This window comes from Gymnodraco acuticeps, unplaced genomic scaffold (assembly GCF_902827175.1).
Source record: "Gymnodraco acuticeps unplaced genomic scaffold, fGymAcu1.1, whole genome shotgun sequence".
Taxonomy (NCBI): domain Eukaryota; kingdom Metazoa; phylum Chordata; class Actinopteri; order Perciformes; family Bathydraconidae; genus Gymnodraco; species Gymnodraco acuticeps.
The window spans coordinates 45,571-65,938 of NW_022991973.1; the positions used below are offsets into that span (position 1 = coordinate 45,571).

Below are 20,368 nucleotides of genomic sequence, written 5' to 3' on the forward strand. Positions count from 1 at the left end.
TTGACACTGACTGACTGGCAGTCAGACAGCTCCTGCAGACTCTTCTCTTCCCCGTAGAGCTCCAGGCCCGGGACAAGGATAAGCTGACAACCTGGGACCCAGCAAGATAGATAGTGATGAGAAAGGGAGATGAAAGGAGAATAGTAGGAATCGGGGTCATGTACATATATTGGAGCACAGATGTAAAGATTTCCATTACCCAAACATCAGCGTCACATTCACAGGTATGTCCTTGTAAAGATTATGATAAAAGTTTTACAGCGACTCAAATTGCGGCTGATTTTTAGAGGATGATCTTGATGTACAATGGACCAAATTAGGTGAGGTAATTCTATGTTTTTGCTCAATCGACACAAACTTGCAACATAAAGTATAACTAATCTTATGCATGTGAGCCAAGCGGCAAACTCTGGTGCAGAGCCGGGAAGCCCATAAGGAAGTGCCACAAACTGCAGTTCATCTATTGGCCGATAGAAGCAGGCTGCAGAAAGGAGCAATTTCCATAGACCACAGTGGGGCGGACAGTACGTGGTATTTTATACTGCGCAACATGTGCGACTGCAGTTTTAATTAATATTTTGTTTCAAGCTCTCGTCCTTAGTAAAAACAAAACTAGTGGAAGGGGAAATGCTCCCAGGGGAAGCTGATTCACCTTGAGGTGCTGGGACAGCTCGCTCCCTCTCTGCAGGTGTGAGCTGCGATCTGTGTAAATGCCAGTGTTGGGACTAACGCGTTACTTTTGACAGTAACTAGTACTCTAACGCATTACTTTTTAAATTCAGTAACTCAGTTACCGTTACTACATGGTGCGTTACTCCGTTAGTTTTTTTATATAGTCAACAGCCAGGCGAACAGAGATGAGAACTGTACTTAAGTACAGTACTTGAGTAAATGTACTTAGATACTTCCTGTGTCACATGCGGAGACGGGCTGTGGGCGTGTTTGTGTTGTTTACTAACAAGACTATCATGGCGGCGGCGGAGCTCAAGTCTAGTTTCTCCACCTGGAGATATTCTCACTATTTCACTTTTGTCGGGCACAAAGAAAAGAAAGTTTCTGTTAAATGTAAGTTGTGTCTTGGCGGGTCAAAGAGCCTATCTACTGCCCAAACCAGTAATTCAAATCTCTTAAAACATCTGCAAAAACAACACGCTGGGACGAAGCTAGTAACTAAGACCAGCACAGACCCAGACTCATCCAACGCCACTCCACCTCCACCTAAGCAACAGCGGCTGGATTTTAACCAAGGGACTGCTAGACAGGGAAAAGTCGATAAAACCATTGCACGGTATGTTGTAGAACACATGCAGGCTATTGCTACAGTGGAGTCACCCGCTTTCAGGGAGCTAGTTAGCATGATAGCATGTCCGGGCGGCACACGGCATATGGGACGGAAAACTTTTTCCAACTACCTGGAGAAAGAATATACAAAAATGGAAAGCCAGCTAATATCGATGCAATCCAGATTGCATATAATGCATGTCAAGTTGATCAACAGATTGTATTATTCTCCAATGCAATAACAGTACTGAAATTAAGGCTATAAGGGCATTAATGGGAGCCCTTTTGTTAAGTAACTAAAACGTTACTTTTCATAGTAACGCATTACTTTTTGGTGTAAAGTAACTGAGTTACTTTTGAAATGAAGTAACTAGTAATGGTAACTAGTTACTGGTTTTCAGTAACTAGCACAACACTGGTGAATGCACAAATCCGCAGTTTAATGCAGGGCCGTAGCTACGCTTTTAACGGGCCTAAGATGATATTTAAAATGATTCACTTTTAATGAATGAACTGCTTGTTTCGTTGCTTGAGAAGCTTGTGGACATAGTGTAGGTTTGTTTCTACAAGTACAGTTTTAGGGACACAAAAGTTAGGGGGCAGCTGCCCCCCTTGCCCCCCCCCCCCCCCCCCCCCCCCCCCCCGTAGATCCGCCCCTGCTGGTGGAGTATTATTTATTTAAATATCGGACTTATCTTATGCCGCCTCGGCTCCGCCTCTTTGCCCTTATTTGGATCAGGCTGGAGTTAGACTCTGACTTCACTGTCGAGACGGCAGCGGCCGACTCCGCCTATTAAGGACTTCTCAGCAACTCTGCAGAAACCTATGGGTGACGTCACAGACACTGCGTCCATTTATATATATAATATGAGCTGAAGAGGACCCTCCAGGTACATATACCCTAAAATTAAAAAACGAGGTTTAAACTTTGTTCTTTATGTACGTCTATTATTTACCAGTAGGCCTACCACTTCAATTGTTAAAAGTGAAAAATGGGTGTGAGTCGAGGCTATCAACAATGACTTAAGTGTGAGCCAGGATGTTAGGCATTGAGAAGGAGAGGAATTCAATAACAGGAAAATGACCAGTGATAGAAACAATCCCTGGAATACCAAAACCCACCCTTCACTAATGTTGTTCTTGGCACAAGCTTGCCTTTCATCACTACTGTTTACTCCTTAGGATGCTGATGTCAAGACACAGCACATGGTAGTACAATGCATAAAATGTAATTGAGTCTTCCCACGTGCAATAACGTCCTGATGTCTGTCCAATCTATCTTTCAATGCATTGGTTTCTGATTGGATTTGAGTCCCACATGGTTATTGGCTTGCATGGGTTGGCACTAGAGGAAAAATATTAAAAACAGCGTCTGTAAGGCTGAAAATATTTCCTCTTTGACATGACTTTGATGTGGTTAGAATAGAGCAAGTTTCTTAATGTCTGTCTGTCTGGCTCTCTGTCTAGCTGTCTAGTAGTTGTGGCTTGGCCTGTTCATATTTTTTACTGGAAGGCCATAGATCAGTCTCATCTGTTTGGACATGTGGCTGACTGACTCACAGGCTGCTTGGGTGGCTATTATTCCTGTCCCTTCTTTTAGCATTGCACTGTACTAAGCTCTTGACATTGGAATAGTGTTATATGGGGAGGTGTGCAGAAACACTGACAGAGAGAACACCTGGTGAGCCATGAGCCCATCAGCAATTACAGTGTCAGGACCTCTTTAGAAAGTGTCTCTTTTTCTTTCACCATCCATCCACTAGAGTCTTTAATATGTGTCCTGCTTCTACTGCTTGGTGAGCACATCCTGTCCCTTAAAAGTAACACGATTGTGTACATAGTTGGCTGAGGGGAGGCAACTTAATTGGCGCTATAAATTACACAAGCATGTTCTAAGATGGTGGCAATGTTCTAAGATGGTGGCATCACTCCTGCTTTGACTAGAGTTACAAAAGCTGCAAGACACGAGTGGACAAATATAGCAAAACATACCTAATGGGGTAGTGTTATGCATGGCACTGCATCGATGAAATAAGGAAAATTCGATATCTTCCCACACACTGATTCAAGTTAAAAAATGACATGGCTAATTTTAAGACAATAGTCACCTTAAACACATCTGATATCACTTTGCTTATTCTCCATGTTTTATAATGAAGTTCACTCCCTTACTTGGGATCCAGTGATGATGCATTTAGCCAAAAGTTACCAACTGTTCTTCCCTGCATCATGTCTGCACAGCATAACCCCATTGAAGCTGTTAACACCTACAGATACTTAGGCATCACCATAGATGAAAATCTCTGCTTCAAACCACACATTGACAATCTTTTAAGGAAATTGAAATTAAAGCTGGGATTCTTTTTTAGAAATAAGGCCTGCTTCTCCACAAGTGCGAGGAAACGGCTTGTAGCTGCCACATTTTTGCCGCTCTTGGACTACGGGGATGTTGTGTACATGAACGCCTCAGCTCACTCCCTTCATCTGCTGGACGCTGTTTACCATGGGGCTCTGAGGTTCATAACCAACTGTAAACCCCTCACACACCACTGCACGCTGTACGCTTTAGTCAACTGGACATCATTATCAATGCGCAGGTCACTGCATTGGTACAAACTCATCTATACCGCTATGCTTGGACTGCTGCCCCTCTACATATCCACTTACATATCACACAAACAGTACAGCTATAGACTAAGATCTCAACATTACATCACTCTGTCCGTCCCCTCAGTACGCACGGTGCTTGGGAAAAAAGCCATATCATACTCTGCCCCCTCGACCTGGAACACACTTCAGCAGGAACTTAAGCTGACAACTTTGATACCCATCACGGATTTTAAACTCATTTTAAAAAAGCTGGAGAAATCATCTGTGGGTGTTTGCACCTGCTATATCTGACTGCTGTATATGGATTTTAATGACTACTTTTTTACGATGTTGTATTTTAGTGTTGCCTCTGTGTTTAGTGTCCTGTCTGTCTGTAACTTTGTGTGGTAGTGTTACCACTGACAGGTCTCTCTTGAAAATGAGACCTTGTGTCTCAATGAGATCTACACCTGTATAAATAAAGGCTAAATAAAAAAAATAATAGCAAAGAGCTGATATATCGCCCAAACCTAGCACAGCATGTATTTGCCTGTATCCATAGTGAATTTACATTTACTACTGTCCCAGAGGGATATTTGTAGTATGTTGCGGTGTATACGTGGCATTAAGGTAGATATGTCAGTGTAGCGCTGAGCTTCAGTCTGCAATGTTCAAAACAGATAAAGCCAGAAATCTAGGTGTAGTCATGGACTCTGACCTGAGTTTCAACAGTCACATTAAAACAATTACTAAATCAGCCTACTATCACCTAAAGAATATATCTAGGATTAAAAGACTAATGTCACAGCAGGATTTGGAAAAACGTGTCCATGCTTTTATCTTCAGTAGACTCGACTACTGTAATGGTGTCTTCACAGGTCTCACTAAAACATCTATTAGAAAGCTGCAGCTGATTCAGAGCTGCTCGAGTCCTCACTAACACTAAGAAAGTGGATCACATCACTCCTGTTCTGAAGTCTTTACACTGGCTTCCTGTGTGTCAAAGAATAGATTTCAAAATACTGCTGCTGGTTTATAAAGCACTGAATGGTTTAGGCCCAAAATACATTTCTGACCTCCTGCTAAATGATGAACCATCCAGATCTCTCAGGTCTTCAGGGACTGGTCAGCTTACTGTCCCCAGAGTCAGAACTAAACATGGAGAAGCAGCGTTCAGTTATTATGCTCCAAATATCTGGAACAAACTCCCAGAAACCTGCAGGTCCGCTGCAACTCTGACTACTTTTAAATCCAGGCTGAAGACTTTTCTTTTTGCCGCTGCTTTTAATTGATATATTCATATCTTAAACTGCACTGTAACTTTTATTATCTTTGCTTTTTATCTTTGCTTTTAAATGAGTGTTTTTAAATGTCATTTTATATCATTGCTTTTAAATGAGTGTTTTTAGATATCATTTTATAATATGTTTCTTAATGTCTTTGATTTTTGTAAAGCACTTTGAATTGCCTTGTGTTGAAATGTGCTGTATAAATAAACTTGCCTTGTGTGCTTGTGTGTGTGCCTGCCGCAGCTCAGACTTGTGTTTTTGCCAGAGTGTGTTCATCCGCGAGTGTGTAGCAGGGGTCGGGTGATAAGCTACAACACAGATAAATGAGGTTAATGTGAGGTTTCACTGTGACCTGGCCAGCACTGCCTCTCTGACACTGTCCTGTACTTTCAAATGCCACAGTGGGGAGGGAACTTGGCTGCAAAATGGCTCGGTGTCATACCAGCCCTGGATGTGCACATTGTTCAGAAAATATTACTCGGTCACAATGTAAAACCCTCTTACAGACAGAATACTTATTGGCAGGCACAACATACACAACATACTCAATTTACAGACATTCATTTGCATCAACATACAACACAAAAACCACACTCTTAGTGCAGCTGTGTGTATTCTAGTGTATATGTATTGCAGGGATTTGCCCACGGAAAATACCTGTGGTAGGAGAATAAAGTTGACCTAATGGGAAATGACTAGGCATCCTCATCAGACCAAAAATAACCCTGTTGTTTATATAACCATAATGGCTCTGATGGGAACTTATAAACTTCCCAGATGTCAGATTTTCATAAGCCATAGTGAGAGTATCAGGGTTTTTGAAGTCATCAGAACTAATAAGTATTTTTACACACATCTCACCTCAGGAGAAACTACAGGTCTCATTTGCTTACCCATCCAGAAAGAACACTTATGGGTAGTAACTGCAAAAACACAAATTCCCAAATACGCATTGAACCAAATATGAATGTACTGTGTGCAGTTTTTCTGCTGTTTGATGGTCTAACTGTCTGCTAGAGTAACAAAGCTAGCTTTTGATGTGGATGATTCACCCTGTATTTAAAGTATTTATCTATCCAAACCATTATTGTAACAGTGTGTGAAGATTTCTTTTTTATATTTGAATAGTTTCTTCTTGAATGGCACATGTTTCAGATGGTGTTTTTGTTTGGTTAACAGTGTGTGAAGACCATAGTTGAATGAGAGCCCTGCGGATTAAGTGACAGGACTTTTATTGTCGGTTGTTGTTTCTTCTTTGCTCGCTGCATTTTCCCTCTGATAGCATGCCCCATTAATGTCACAATAGTGCAACTCAGAATAAAAAACGGGGAGTTTCCCCACCACATTTACTACATTGTTTGGTCTCTAATGTGTTCTATACGTTTTAGTGTACAATATATCCCACAGCACTTAAAGATAACATCCTGCATCAATACAGATTGAGGATGAGCTCCTTTTACGCCGGCCTGTCAGATGTTAACCACTATTGTGACAAAAAACAACTCTACGCCTCCTATCAAACAGTTCACCGCCAATTAGCCTCAAAACTCAACCGCCGACACTCTTTTTGGAGGAAAATATGCTTTTTTTTCCCTCCCTTTCTTTCACCCCAGCGCTTTGTTTTGTGAGGCGAGTGCCCAGTCAGCTTGGTTTAGTGCTACATAACGTGCCATTATCTCTGCTAGCAAGGTGCCCCCACACTACCTCTTGCGAGCCTGCCTGCGATGGATATCTGAGTGCATTTGCAACCTGACAAGAATTTGTGTGTGCATGTGGGGACATTATGAGTTGGAGTATGCAATATTCATAATGTTTTGTGACATTAAATATGAACAAAATACAGCTGTCAAAACTGCCATCGCTAATTTAGCACACGTGGACTTACTGTATATAATTTCAGAGGAGTGTACTGAACAAATACTCAAACCACTTCCTTCAGATACTACACCAACAAGTGTAATGTTGATTATACTATGGATCAATTGTACTGTAGCTTACTTCAGTATCTGGTGACTCCTTTTTCTTGAATTATCTGATTTGAAGGTGAAAGTGTATACATTTTGTGTTTTCTGCCAGAGGTGCAATAATACAGAAAAGTCCTTAATACACTATTATTTACCTCTTATAATATACCTTTCTGCAACTTAAATTTAACTAAGCAATCCTGAGCTCAGGTCTGGACGTGATTGATTGTTCATTTCTACCCCACTGTTGATGAAAGTAGAGGCTATTTAGTAGATTGCCTCGTGTAAGATCCTCTGATTCACCTTGATAAATTCTAAGTGAGGTAAATTAAAAAGTTGTTTGCTTTGTTTGTAAGGTTACATGCACACCACGTGAGATACCATCTTACATACCAAACAGGAGAGCGCGTTCATAATGTACAGCTGATCCACAAGGCCACCCTATTTGTTGAAGAATGATGAAGCTTTCAGTCCGCTCTTTTCTTGGACATCAGTCAATGTGAAGAAATCCCAGTGCACACACACACGCACACACACACACACACACACACACACACACACACACACACACACACACAACACACACACACACACACACACACACACACACACACACACACACACACACACACACACACACACACAGATTTAGGTTTGGTCAAACTGACCTGAACTCCATGACCTTTTTTCCTAGAACCACATTGACCCTGAACATCAGCTCACATGTTCTACTACTCTCCTAGTTGATTAACAGGTAACTAGTTTTACTGCTGCATATAAATCATTTTCTAATGCAATATTAACAAACTATGCTGTAAATTAGAATGTTTCTTTTAGAGCTTTAGCCAGATTACACATCCTCCCCATTGTTTACTAATGGGTACGCTCCTCTTTGTGTACATCACACACATTTTTTAAGTGTGAATACACACCGCTCTATACAGCAGGACATGACTGAATGTTGGTAACTATGCAAGGTACTGTTTCAACAAGGTGTTGCTCAATGAGGATACAAAGCCTGAGCCACTGTCTCGCAGCTCGATCATAAGTGCTGACCGCTCATGTTTATCTGGTCGTCCTGGTAATGGCCATGTATTGATGGTGAGGGAAATTCATTCGTCATGAATACCTCAGAAAAGGCTTGTGAAATACTGCTCTGTGTCCATTGCAGTCAGTATTTAGGACTTGGTTTTATGGTATCAGCAATCATATTACCCGGTGTATGTGTGCTTGATTGTGTGTTTTAGTGGGACTAACTTCCTATCTGCTGACCAGCGACAAGTCTTGGCTTTTTCACCATGACCTACAGAGGCTATCTGTTTTACATAAAAGCTTTTCTTGGAAGTGATCATTTGTGGTGTCACAAATTCCTGTGTATCTGGTGGTGATGTTAAACAGAAGCACTCATTTTTAGCTGAATGCATCCAAAAGTTCAAAGATTCACATTGCAAGAAGTTTCAAACTGCAAATCACAACATAGAAACTCAAACCTCAAACACCTCACGGTCTGATTCCCAGAAACCTGTCACAAGGCTGCTAAGAAGCTGCTGGATTTGCAGGTTTCAATTTGAACTTTTTGCAAAGGTTTCTCTGTGTGTTTGCCGAGAGCAAAACATGATTAGTTTCCACCAATAGTAACACAGCTCAGTCCCCTCTGGTCCAGATTTGGAGAGGGGATTTGGAGGGTTTATATTGTTGTTGTTTACTTATAATCTTTTAAAACTGAGGCACAGTTTCATAATGCCTCGTAAAAGTAGTAAGCTTGTGTCCTGTGCTCATTTATATGCATTTTTGTTTGTAAGCCCCACGTCAATGAAAGAAAAAGGTTTTGACCAGATGTGGCGCAGCTCAGGCTGTCTGGTTTTCATAGAGAATTACCTTCGGCTGCGCACAGTAAAGAATTGTAACTTGTAACAGTGAGTATTTAATCCTACATAGTACAACTCATGGCCTTTGCTTTACTTTGACATATGTTAAAGTATTATTTTTTGCTTAATCTTTTTCTCCATGAGAGAGAAAAAGGAAAAACTAAAAAAGACAACTACAGATTGGATTTCTGACAGTACATTTAGGTCATATGGTATATCTTGCAAATGCCAATTTTGTTCCAATGCAAGTACTACGTATTTCTTTGGCATCGCTTCCTGTAAATCCATGAAACTGAATCTAGCAGAAGTCATTTCAGCCATGTCTCCCTGACCAAGCTGCTGTGAGTCATTGTAGATATCCAGGCTGATTCTCAACAGTTGTGTTGTGACTCAGTGTGAGCTGGACCTGGCTAAAATATGTCTGAGCAGGATGGTTGTTAACTTTGTATTTTGGTGAAGAAAAAAACGAATTTAATTGATGTGCCAAAATACGATTATAACTGATATTATAAATCGATCAGATTCTTGATCATGATCATAAACAACGTGTGACACAGCATTACTTACCTATAGAAGTAGAAACGGCACTGTATATCTAAAATCAAATTGTGAATACCAGGGATTCATGTTGACTTTGATCTAATATTTGTTAGATATCTAAAAAAAAGGATTTATTTATTTGCTTGGACAGATATCGTGTTTGTAGTTCAGTGTACTGCAAATACAAGCTGAATTCTCGAAGAGCTATTTTTGGTGCCAAAAAAGTTTGCAGATGTTTTCTGGGAAAAGGTCACAAACTGTCCAGACGATCCCTCAACGGCGAAGATAAAAGTTACACAACGTCATACTGATGCAAGAGCTAAAAAAATGTCTGACTATGGTATTTCTAAATAATATCACAGTAAACAGACTTGTGAAATTGTGCATCAACAGCAAGACGATCATCATGACCCCTTATCTGATTTTAATGAGGCATCCAATTCCCCTGGATACATTTATTTAAGTCCCTTAAATTGATCCTTTAATTTGCACTCAGCTAGAAAGCTTTGTATAAGCTACTCTTGCAATATGCAATAATAAACTGTGAAAACGTTTATATTAACAACTAGCCACTTTACATTAAAAGCTGATACGTCACATGCAGTTCGAATGACTTCATACTTTAGCTGTTTTTGTCCATGTTTCTTTAAGGCACGTTGTGGTCCCACACTCAGTCCATGCTGAAGTACAGAACAGTTTTGGGGTGTTACAGAATGCTGTTACATAAATAATAATGGCAGCCATCCTGCTAAGTGCAAAACACCAGGAAAACATTAACTCAGCGGGTAGTTGAATGAGAGGGAGAGGCTGATATTTAAAATTAGTCATCTTTTGTGGCCAGCGCCAATAACGGGTTGCCTCTTGTGCTTTCATCCCCCATGCTGCTTCATCGAGGGGATCACTTAATAATTGAACTATTGCTATGTGGATCTGTGAGTGTGTGTGTGTAGCTCTGTACACCTACTGGACATAGAGCTTGTAGGACGTTAGTGTGTGTGTGTGTGTTTGAGGTGGGCTGAAAGGAACTGCAGTCATTTCACAGAGCTAGAACTGTGCGCCTGCCCCACTTTCAGCCGTTTAATCATGTATAGACACTTGTGTGTGTGTGTGTGTGTGTGTGTGTGTGTGTGTGTGTGTGTGTGTGTGTGTGTGGGTGTGTGTGTGTGTGTGTGTGTGTGTGTGTGTGTGTGTGTGTGTGTGTGTGTGTGTGTGTGTGTGTGGGTGTGTGTGTGTGTGTGTGTGTGTGTGTGTGTGTGTGTGTGTGTGTGTGTGTGTGTGTGTGTGTGTGTGTGTGTGTGTGTGTGTGTGTGTGTGTGTGTGTGTGTGTGTGTGTGTGTGTGTGTGTGTGTGTGTGTGTGTGTGTGTGTGTGTGTGTGTGTGTTGTGTGAATATGTGAGCGTGAGAGAGGGGTTCGGTACAGTATGTGTCAGAGATTGCACTTAGAACTCCCTGAACTGTGAGAGTGTGTGTGTTTTCTCTCTCATGCACATGTGTTTCTTTTCTGTACTCAGAGATGCAGAGTTGCTCACAGTGTCACTGTCCTCATTTCAACTTTTTTACTGCAACTGGTTTTCATGGCAGTTATGCACTGGATAGTATGCTTTTTAAAAATAAATACATTTTTTGAGATTGTGATACAAAGAGTGACGGATATAAAACCTACATTTGATATTTATATACATTATGTTATTGTAAAGGATATTTAAATAATGATTATTTCTGCTTTGAGATAGATGATCCTAAAATGCATTTTTTTTGTTGAGAGAATACAAGTGACATACAAAGGTGTTAACAATTCTTACTGTATTAGTAGCTAAAATGCATTCTTAATTCATTCTTAAATCTCAAATACATTTTGCTCACAATCTCTGTATCATTGTGCCTCTGTGTGTTTGTGTGAGCATTTCTTTAGTCGGACCGTCACATTATAGCCTCAGTATGACCTTGTAGCAGTGTGCAGCCCCACAAGGCCCATCCCTGTGACTAACACCCATCTCAACATGCTGCCACAAGCAGCTGCGCTACTGTACTCCTAAAGAACACAATATAATACACAGCTGCTTCAGCACGCCTCTCATGTGGAGCCATATGTTGTATGTGATCTAGGATTATTATAGATGCATTGCATTTCATATCTTGTATCAGATATTTTTTTTCAATTTCAAGTGATACCATGTCTCAGTGATAACCGTTTTCGCCTCAAGGTAGCGTTCACCCTTAAAAATAGAGCAGTGTTAGTTCCCTCAGTAGGCACTGAAAGAGCACTTTAGGACAGGGGTAGCTCCTTTTTAGATGCAGTTTGTTTGTGGGTATATTATGCATTTAGAAATGTTAAAATTATGTGTGGTTTGGCTCAGTGGGGATCCCTTTATTCCTATTTCTTCCTTACATATAAACAAACCTTTTGTACATTTTCTTCCATGGGTCGATGGTCATGGAAAAAGGTAAACAATGTCTAATTTGACTAATACATGCATAAATCACCAAAAAAACTCCATAGCGCTCTCTTTTTAAACAATGAAATGCCTTTATCATAAGTGCATAGTCATGATAGACCTAAAAACTCTGCATAATGGAGTCAAAGCAAGTAGTATTTGTTATCTTTCTCTACAATCTGCCTGGGATATTTGCATTCTCTCGTGGATCTTCTGTGCAGAGAGAGGAGAGGTCACAGTAGACGTGTCTGAGCCTTGCTGTACATCTCCAGCCTGACATCTATTGACAGTGTAGCTCACTATGGAATGCTAACAGGCAGAAAGGGTGTGGCTACGCTACGTTAGCCGCTCTCACCCTGCGACCGGTTACACAACCGAGCGTCACTCTTTGTAGGAGTGACAGGAAAGAGCGCTTTATGCCATGTCATGTCAGCTGCCTGACACCACAGGCACATGACCTTAAGTCACACAATACAATACAGGTTTATTGTAAATGACTTTGAAACCTCCAGACCAAAGTGCTGTACAGAGAAATAGATAAATAAAATAATCACACAGCTCAGCCCACAAATCACAAAATAAGGAAAATTACAAACCAACTGTACCGGCCTGAAATGCCTCATTACTCTCTTTGTACTCAGAAGTCTTAAAGGGCCAGTTTTTATATATTTATTCCCCTGATATTTGTTGATGACTTGGCAAGGGCATAGTATACAAACACACACCACAGCACCAGCAGTCAAGGTTAAACAAAGATAACCAGACTTTATTTGGGTTAAGGGCAGTGCAGCGTGTTGGACGTAAGCCACACACACATAGTACACACACACACAGTACACACACACACCTGTCAGTGTTGGCGTCTGCTCGGTCCTCCTTCTCTGTTCCTTTGTCCTCTCTGTCCTGGTCATCAGACCTCGTATAGCAGGGTCTCCAGGGACAGCTGGTGTGAGCACCTGCACTCTGTGTGTGCGTCTTTATGTGTGTGCTAATGTACATTTGTGGGGTTGGGAGGGGGGGGTACCTGCAGTGTCCTGGCCGAGTGTGTGTGTGTGTGTGAGTGAGTGTGTGTCTGTACGGTGTGTTAAGTGTGTGCATGTGAGCACCTGTGCTGCCAGCAGGATCTGCCACAGCCGCGGTGCTGGATGACGTATGCCGGTGACTTCCTAAGGTCGTGCTGTGAACCCCGTAAGAACTGCTATCTGCTTAAAGCCCACTCACCTCCGTGTGCAGAGAAGGGGAATGAAGTATTTGGTGCATTCAAGATACATGAACGATGCAAACTTCTAGTGTTTATTTTCCTCCTGACTTAATTCTTCTCACAATATTTGAAAGCAACTTGTCATTTTCTTAATTTCTGGCCCATTGCTGAACCTGAAATAGCATCGTCTAATCTTCCCTATATGCTGTCTAATCAATTTGATTTGCCTTCAAACAAAGAAGCCTTTTTTCGTTTCGGGCTGAATGGGTAATGGAAGTTTTGAGATAAGCCCATCTCCTTGCTGATACACAAATATATGTTCGGTACGTAGTTAGGCTTGTTCCAACATATCGAAACGTATGTCAACAATACTCATACCAATATTAAGGCAATTTAACTAATTTACCATCAGAACAATGATGTTATAATGTAATCTAAGATATGTTGCCCTATGTGCAGCGGCATGTCCGCCTGCTGAGCCCTCTTCATCATCTGAGTGATGAGTGACATGAACATCCTTAATTACAAACCAGTTTGACATCTGTTTTCTGTGGTTTGATAGCCTGCATGTAGGTTTTCTATATGTCTGTTCACTATGAAAAAACAAAACGATCCCCCATCCCTTTATCTGGTTTATCTTTTATAGAAGAAAAAGTTTGCCACCACAATTGCAGGTTTTCTTTTGTCCCTAACCAATGAACTTGACTTATATAAGCATTAAGCAATCAAGCCATCATACATTAATCGCTTTCTCCCACAGTTAAAAGCATGCCTGATAAGAAAAAGGGAATAGGTTGACTTGTCATTTAGCGCTTTGACAGGAATGAAATTGTGGGGGCGAGTGGGACTAGAAGTTTGTGTCTAGCAGTTAAATGGGGTCTCATGACACCTCTCTTACAGCAACAGCTTGTATCCCCTCGCTGTTATGCGGAGGTACAACGTGTGTGTGTACAGAGACATCCGGCCATTATACCTGCCGTCTTCACTGTCAGATTACTGCTGGAAAGTAAATACTTTATATTTAGTTCATTTCATTTTATGTTTTCTTTCTGAGTTGATGCTCATGAAGTTGGTCTGCAAAGTGTGTGTGTTAAAATAACAGAGGGATGATATGAAAAGAAGACAATTAGCTTCCCATATAACAGTTTCCTAGGTAGTGTGTGTGATGATAGACGGAGAAAAGACTATAAACATGATCAAAAGCATAATTACTATGCATGCGTGTGCGGCATGTCTTTTGAATGTTTGGAAAAAAGGAACCCAGTTTGTGAGCACACGTGTGTACCACTTTAAAGCTGTGATTCTGTGTTTGTGTGTGTGCGAGTGTGTTCCCTGCGTGCCCCCCTCCCCGTATCCCAATGGGGGAATCTTAGGGGGGGGCGATCAAAGACACGCTCCCCGCGACTCCTGCATCTCCGGGCTAACGCGCCTCGACTGAGGAATGCTGAGTAATTCCCTCAGGTGGCAGCGGAGCGCTCTGATGTTCTGCGTTTGGTGCACTCTGTCAGTCTCACTAACACATGTTGGCCCCTCACACACGTGTGTGTTCAGAGGGTAAATACTGTACATACATGCACACTTACAGAAGAGCAATGGAGGACTTCCTTCATCTGTCGCTCACTCTGTTTCTTCATGTTTTTATCCCACACACACACTTCTTCTCTGCAGCACACAGCGTGGAGTGTGTGTGTGTGTGAGTTCTGTGTTTTATTCCCTCCGCTTGCATCCCTGTCACGTGTCACTGTGGTGTTGTTATGTGTTGCCCAGGAGAATTCTAGTACAAGAGAGGAAGGATGGTGAAAGGAGGAAAGAATACGAGATCTTAGGAGATGAAAGAGGAAGAGTACCTACAAAGAATGAGGAGAAGTCATGAGATAAGAAGGATGCTTGATTTGATTTAAACCTCAAATCCTCTGGTTTACGGGTGTATCAACTGCAAACATTAACACTGAAGAAATGCATTCAAATTATAGCTTTCACGGAATAAGGAAACCTAAAGGTACATATTTTTGGAACATTTCAAGTGCGACCTTGATAGTTTGTTGAGTTGACTTTGTAAAATCCTTCGTGAAGTTACTAGATCACATCATGGCATTAAACAGCTGCTGTTATTTCACAAGACGTTTAATAACATCAGGAGAAGCTCAATTAAAGTCCCGCAGGGGGGTCTCAAAGTGAGCAAGCTAAACCTCGGCAGTCATTTTACCAGACAGCAGTTTTCCCAGTGTCGTCTTCATTCTGTGCACACTGACAAAAAAGGAGCAAGACAGGTTTTTAATCTTCGTTTCTCTTTGTACGCCAGTCTGCTTTATCTACGATGTGTTCATTGTCTCTTTAAGCTGCCCTCCTATCTCTGCTGTCTGGGCTGTGTATGTACGTGTACTGTATGAATGGGAGTGTGGACGTGTGTGTGTTTATCAGCAGGGTGAAGCGTGATCGTCATGTACACAGAAGCACATTTGGGCGGTTTTAAGAGAGCTGAAGTTTGACCTGCATGATAGTGACGAGGGTTAGTGAGTGAGTTACTTAACTAGGAGGTAGTTTGTGATTTTGCTGCGTTGCATTTTCTGTGTTGATCTTCCTTTTCTCTCTTTTCCTCGCATACTTTTCTCAAGTTTGAATGTATGATGAGCTTTAACAACATATTGGCTCACAGAAAGGTATTTCCTAAGTGTGTTATTAATTTAGATAATAATGAGGCTTGGTGTTGCTAAAACATTTGTCCTCAACAATACTGACGAAACAGTTAAAACAGGTGATACATTTCCAGATTGAAAAAAGAATAACACAAATTGAGGGTAGTGCTAATAACTTTATAATATTAAGCAATATGTTTTAGATTTATAGGGTAAATTAGTTCAGCACATGTGAAGTATGTTTTTAATTTTATCTTTCATTTTAATTAATCTTTAATCTTGTGTGAATATGTGCTGTCCTGTTTTTCAATCTCACCCTGTTGCTGTTTAAACTACTGAATGATCCCATGGGGATTGATAAACGTCCATCTTATCTTATCTTATATTATATGTGTCCATTGCTCATTTTCTGTTCCTAAGTTACGTCATTTTTAATGGCTTGATGAAATTGTGCTTTTTGGAGAGTCTCAGGTGCATGAATCAGCATTTTATACAATCATTGTTCATTGATGGAGTCGCTTTAATAGCTCATACATGGCTGTTGTTGGTCTCTGACGTAGATACAGGCCGGTGCACACACGGTTGTGTTCGACTAACCAAGCTATTGTTGGCCGGTCTGATGCTGGTCTTGTTGTGTGCAGCCAGTGAACCCAGAGCCTGCAGAGCACTCCAAGAACTTTGCAACGCTGCACTTTCCTCAGTCCTTGGACGGCGACACTTATGATGCATTTTCAACCAGAAAAACAGCCCATTAGTTGCAGTGAATCTTTTGCAGGAAAGCCAAGTCATAGAAAGTTTCAGTGGAATTCCCTTCTGAGGACAGTTGCCTTCTGCTGCGTTTGTTCTGCTTATGAAAAAAAATGTCTCATCTACAAACAAAGATACAAATAGAGAACAAAGGCAGCATAATGAAGGACATGCTTATGAAGCCAAACAAGCCCACAAGGGAGCATGGACTGCCCTCTGAGCCTCCTGTGAAACATTTGAACTAATTGAATCTCATAAATAGAAGCCATAATGTGCAGATAAATACGCTGATTTGATATGAAAATGGACAGAGATATTTAAGTTGAGTATAAAAGACAGTAATAATACAAGCCCTAAATACCAAGGGACTCGTTTCATATGTAACTCTGTCTTAGTGTGGACATTGAGAGAAGCATTAGCCAGACGAGCTAGGTCAGGGTGCAATACTGCAAGAGATACTGCTCCCTTTTCACACACACACACACACACACGCACACGCACACGCACACACACACACACTTTATGGCTCTTTTGACAACTATGCTTGCTGTGAGTGTGTGTGTTTATAGTGTGCTTGTGTAGGACAGAGGGACAGCAGGCAGGGAACCAATAGAAAAGCAGTATGAAAGGGGCTGGGCATGGTTTCATAGGTGCAAATGGACACACAACCACACACACGGAAACACACACCCAAGCTGCCAGTTTTATTGAGTGTGTGGTGTGACGGACAGGGAACTGAATCCTAGGCTGCTGAGTAGGAGGAAAAACCTGCAGTTTTGTGTGTGTGTGTGTGTTTATGTGTGTGTGTGTTTGTGTAGATATTTGGTACAATTTTCCACAAGGTGAAACCAGGTGAAAGCGTTGTCCCTGTATTGTTTCAAAACCTGAAATTGAAAGATATATTTTAATTTATGAGAGTTCAATAGACTGCACTGTATAATATATTGCATAAGAGTGGTAAGAGGTAATGATTTGATGGGTGTTTAAAGCAGGTGAATGACTTCCAGAATGACTATTTCTAAGAAGCATGTACTTAATGTGCTTTGTGTATTTCATTGGTTCGTGTGGTGCCTTATCGTCTGCGCTAGGTGTTAGCCCCTGGGCAGAGTATGTGTTTGGTGTGTGTGTGTGTGTGTGTGTGTGAGAGTATCTTTGTATGTGTCAATGAGTTTGTGTGTGTCTTTCTCTCTCTGTCTGCGGCTAATCTCATATGTCATTCCTAATATTTTGTGGTGTCCATTTATGAGTGTATGTTCGTAAACCTCTCCATGTTATTGACTGTTTTATACCATACTGGATAGTGGACCCCTCACTCCTCTAAAAAGGCTGTCAGGGGCCACTAGTGCTCAACAATTTCAGACGCAAAAGCTATTTCTAGCAAGGCTAAATAAATGCCTCACCTTTCTACACATTTTAGCCTTTTTCATTGCTCAAATCTACCATCCAAAGTACTCTCTTGAACCAGAGTGTCTGCAGATGAATCCCTCCCCTCATATGTTCTGATCCACCAAAGCATTGCCCTATAAGAGATATATTCATCTCTATTTGTGTAATCATCGTTTCCATCTTGACTTTAAGGGAGGGACAGGGCTGTGACACTGATAAGAGTGGATACGTTTACAATCCTAATAAAGTTTTTAATCGAACCAATAATATTTTAAGCCATTTTGTACACAGAAACTGAAACACGTGTTGGTATATTGACCAAAATGGAAAAGTTTAGAAAGCTTGCATTGATAATATTGTGTACTTATTTTTCAATTTGATTTTCTTCAGATATTTCTTGATTTATATAATTTTCAATGATTGCATTTTAAATATTTAACTCAAAGTTGAGCATGTTTAAAGCAACATCGACTTAAATGGGTGATGAGTTTCATTTGAATTCACATTCAGGTAACATCCTGTACAGCATGACGGTCACAAGTCAGAGAGCATGAAGCAGACGGTATGCTGATCTTGTGAATGACAACACTCTCAGTCTCAAATACACACAGCTTATTGTATATAGACTTTTTAATAACAAAATGTTAGATAATTACTGTGCCTTCTCTGCTAAAGCTGTGTTATCAAGGTATTCATCTTGTGTGTTCAAGTCTTTTGTTGTACTTTCTGTTTTGTTAGTGTGTGTATGAGTTTTTATCCTGTATTTTATCCTTTATTTGTATACAAGATGTTATACAGGTTTCACATGCCTGCATGCCCGCGTGAGCGTGAGAGTGTGTTTATTGAGTTTGTCTGAACTCGGTACAAACAAGATAAAGTGTGCTTTAGTATCATGCCTGTCCCCAGGGCCTCGTTGTCACATGACCTCATTTTGTGTTGCCAAGACGATACCTTATGTCAGGGTTCAACCTAATGCTCCGATCCGGCCCGTGACCTTGGTACGTGTCTTTGTCGCTATGGTAACAGCCTCCGGGGCTACTGTAAGTGAGCCGAGTACGCTTGACGCTCGCATGGAGCATTGAGTTCTCTGCTTGAGCATCAAATGAGGCACTTTGCTACATTTATTTACCAAGAGAAGATTAACTCACTCCATTACAGGAACACCCTGCAACAAGGTCATAAAAATAGATTTACACCTGCGTGACACATGATACCAGAGTCTTATGCTCCAAGCTACTGCAAAATCACTGGAGTAGTTTGATATGAGGAGCTTTGCATTGTAGTTGTAAACGGAATATTAGGGATAAGTGTTTAACTCACTTCTTAAATAGTATTTATGTTCTTTAATTATGATAATACAGGGTAGAAAAAAGAGAAGTGGGGTACTGTTGTAAGAGAAATGTTTTAACAGGACACAAATACATTGTATTTATGAGTTTATTATTATGGTCGACTAACAGTTTATATAAAAGAGCTTTATGAAACTGCATTAAATCAGTGTGTCACATGTTTATCTGTACTTTTAAGGAAAAAACATTAACCATTTTAGCTCAGAATTCAATTTAACGTTAATTCTCCATCAGGCTAAGAACCAAACAAAAGAAAAACCAACAACAACATTTTGTTTCTAGAACAATACTAATTTGCTTTCCATTTAATCATATTAGCTCTCAGTTTACCAGAGGCATTTGGTCAAAGGGAGACATTGTCCTCACCAGACAGTTAACAAAGTTCATGAAAGAGACCTTAATGCCTCCTAATGTTTTTCTTTCTGAGCAGGACACACGCCTCAAAGCTGTGTCTCATGCGGGTAAACAAAGCGTGGTTGCCATGCCGATGGGGCGTTGGTATATAAATAGCATGGGTGTTTGTTCTGAATAATCCTGAGAGAGAGAAAGAGGCAGGGAGTTGCAGGGAGACAGTGATAACTAGAGTTCAAAATCTAAAAGTACAGACAATTACAGACGCACATGCATTATAACAGACCTGTAAGAAAAAAAAGATTTCGTCCACTATCAGATACTAATATACAGATGTTATTTTTAAACCTTGTGCTCTGGGGGACTCTGTCAGGTCAAGCCTATGTTGGCAATTAATGTGCATCCAAAAGGCAACAGTTTGCTTCTCTTATTTAGAGAATCAAGAGAATGTTGGCATAGCTAAATGTTGCAAAAAGCACACCCATTGATGTTGCTTTTATGTTTTTCATCAATGTCAGTGTTGAAATATTAATAAACCATCTTGGTAACATTATAGAGCTAACTGAACAGATGCGTAAATTCTTCATTTGGAAAATAACATTTGGCTAAACGTTAAGCTGATGATTGTTATTACATAGCAGGGGTTCTGCTTATTATGCAGTGATAATTGAGCTACTTTGCACCAGGACACCGCTCCTGTGTTTGTTTTATTGTTGGTTGTAACCACTGTGT

At 40.7% G+C, this 20,368-nt stretch overlaps 1 protein-coding gene across 1 annotated transcript in view; it reads left to right on the forward strand.

The window, feature by feature from the left end:
* The window catches only part of LOC117536154 (ataxin-1-like), a 97,136-nt gene that overhangs the window by 12,885 nt on the left and 63,883 nt on the right, over positions 1 to 20,368 (forward strand).